Source organism: Giraffa tippelskirchi, chromosome X (genome assembly GCF_054371585.1).
Source record: "Giraffa tippelskirchi isolate mGirTip1 chromosome X, T2T-mGirTip1v1.2.pri, whole genome shotgun sequence".
NCBI lineage: Eukaryota > Metazoa > Chordata > Mammalia > Artiodactyla > Giraffidae > Giraffa > Giraffa tippelskirchi.
In genome coordinates this window covers 152,030,894-152,033,843 of record NC_137289.1, presented here as the reverse complement: position 1 = coordinate 152,033,843, position 2,950 = coordinate 152,030,894, and the positions used below count along the sequence as shown (strand labels likewise).

At 47.9% G+C, this 2,950-nt stretch overlaps 1 non-coding gene across 1 annotated transcript; it reads right to left on the bottom strand.

The window, feature by feature from the left end:
• Positions 1–284: 284 nt before the first annotated feature.
• LOC145537286 (small nucleolar RNA SNORA70) lies at positions 285–419 on the bottom strand. The gene has a single exon (XR_014076309.1). It is a non-coding gene; the product is annotated as a small nucleolar RNA SNORA70 (small nucleolar RNA).
• Between the last annotated feature and the right edge of the window lie 2,531 nt (positions 420–2,950).

Below are 2,950 nucleotides of genomic sequence, written 5' to 3'. Positions count from 1 at the left end.
AGTCGCTTTTCTGCCACCATGTTTTCAAATTCATCCGCGTTGAACTTGGTAAATTCCCACTTCTTGGAGATGTGGATCTTCTGGCGGCCAGGGAACTTGAACTTGGCCCGGCGGAGGGCTTCAATCACATGCTCCTTGTTCTGCAGCTTGGTGCGGATGGACATTATGACCTGGCCAATGTGGACCCTGGCCACTGTGCCCTGGGGCTTTCCAAAAGCACCGCGCATACCTGTCTGGAGTCTAGATTGGGGAACAGCAGGCTAGTCACGAATGCCCACTAGAAGAGTTGTCTCCAAGGTCCCTTAGGACAACCTGTACAGGCAACAGGTTGCATACACTACCAAGGAGGCTGCTGTTTGCAGCCATTGCACACTGGGCCCCCATGGGGAAAAGAGCACAGTCGGCTTAATTGGCTGCAAAAATTTGATTCCTTTTTAATGGCTGAGTAATATTCCACTCTATATCCTCACCACCTCTTCATCCATTTCTGTGTCGATGGACATTTAGGTTGCTTCCGTGACTTGGCTATTGTGAATAGTGCTCTAATGAACATAAGGGTGTGTATCTTTTCGAATTATAGTTTTGCGCATGTATATGGCCAGGAGTGAGAGTGCTGGGTGATATCTCAAGCTGTGGGTCTTAAAGACTTCCTGAGCTGTATTGGCTCACAGCTCTAGAGGCCAGAAATCAGCAGGCTGGCTTCTTTTGGAGGCTCTGCGTGAGGATCCATTCCATGTCGCCCCTCCCCAGGCCCCCAGCTGCTGCTGGTTTTCTTCTCTTCTTCGCAGGCAAATTTCTTCTTCTTACAGAGACCCCAGTCCTCCGATGAGGGCCCACCTCACCCAACGTGATCCCCTCTTAACTTGAGTACATCTGCAAAGACCTATTTGCAGATAAGGTCCTACTCAGAGATACTGGGGTTTAGGACCTCACCATAAACCTTTTAGGGTACACAATTCAGCCCCTAATGACATTTCTCAGCTTTTCTCCCCCTCGTCACGCCTCGAGAGAATACTTTTGGACTTTTGCCTCATGATTTCATCACAGGAAATGAACACAAAACTCATGGCTTAGAACACGGGAAGAGGAGGGCACAGCAACCCACTCCAGTCTTCTTGCCAGAAGAATCTCACGGACAGAGGAGCCTGGCGGGGCTACAGTCCATGGGGTTGCAAAGAAATGGACACGACCGAAGTTACTTAGCACACAGACACACACACACACGCAGAAGGCAGGAAGGGTTTAATTTAATTTGGAGAGTGGGCGTATAATGCTTGCGGGTTGTGTGGAAAAAAAAGAACGAGAACAATGCAGAAACTGAAGACTGGAACCATTGGACGCCTACACTCAGATCCGGAAAGAAGTGTCTGGTGTGTCCTCCTGACGAGCAAGTGTTGTTGGACTTCCAGTCCTGAAGCGTAACTGTGGGCGTTAAATGGCTTTTCTCCCCCAAGCCTATGCCTGCTTACAATTTGAGAGAGGCTGGCTTTGGTCAAAACAGTCATAAAATTCATGTAGCTGTTCTGAACTACCGTTTGATAGACTTCGTTGGGGAAAGAGATGGTTTAGTAGCGTTGAAACATATTCATTAGCCTATGTGAAATAGGTAACTACTTCGAGTTCCATGCATGAAGCAGGGCACCCAAAGCTGGTGTTCTGGGACAACATAGAGGGATGGGGTGAGGAGGGAGACAGGAGGGGACTTTGGGATGGGAGTGAAAGTGAAAGTCACCCAGTCATGTCCAACTCTGCGACCCCATGGACTATACAGTCCATGGAATTCTCCAGGCCAGAATATGGGAGTGGGTAGCCTTTCCCTTCTCCAGGGGATCTTCCTGACCCAGGGATCAAACCTGGGTCTCCCGCGTTGCAGGCGGATTCTTTACTAGATGGGAGTGATGTATATATATATATATATAATATATATATATACCTATGGCCAGTTCATGTTGATGTATGGCAAAAACCATCACAATATTGTAATTATCCTCCAATTAAAAAAAAAACTTAATTAAAAAAAAGGGAATTCACACTGAATCGGGACGCAGGGACACAGAGAACGACTTTTACAACTCTCAGTCGTGGGCTCTGGGGTGTGAGATACGAAGGGAAATGCCTCTGAGAATTGGCAGTTTGACTGACACCCGCAAAACACGGTGAGATGCAGGAAGGTTGATCAGACTCTTTGGTTTATTTCTTGGAGTTGGGGGGTGGGGGGCGGTTCTGAGTGCTGCCAGGACCTGAGTCCTGGGAGGACCTCTGGGTTTGACGCGGTGACGCAAATCCAGTCTTGATGGACAGGGCAAGTGTCGGGACCTCCTTGGTGGCTCAGTGGTTAAGACTCCATGCTTCCAAGGCTGGGGTCATGTGTTCGATCCCTGGTCGGGGAGCTAAGATCTGACACGCTACAAAGTGAACTAGAAAGGGTAGCCAAAGAGTGGGAAAAGAAAAAAGAGGGAAAGAGATCTCTCTTAAATCCTGGATTCAGGAAGTCTGGTTTTTAGAATTCTTAAGTTCACATTCACACTCAGTTGGTCTGTAACAATTTTTTTAGGGTCACACCCTCTGTTTCAGTTCTCTAGGGGTGTTGTAACTAAGGGCTGCCCACTGAGAGTATTGTTATTTAATCACTAAGTCGTGTCTGATTCTTTGTGACACCCTGGACAGTAGCCGGCTGGGCTCCTGTGTCCATGGGATTCTCCAGGCAACAATACCAGAGCGGGTTGCCAGTTCCTTCTCCAGGGGATCTTTCTGACCCAGGGATTGAACCCGCATCTCCAGTGAATCCATTGCACGTGGATTCTTTACAACTGAGCCACCAGGGAAGCCCACACACTGGTTAGCCTACGACAATAAAAATGCATTATCTGACAGTTCTGGAAAGCCTACAGGTCTGGAGTTTCGTTTTTCTTTTTGTTTTTTTTTAGGATTTCCACAAGGGAATATATTT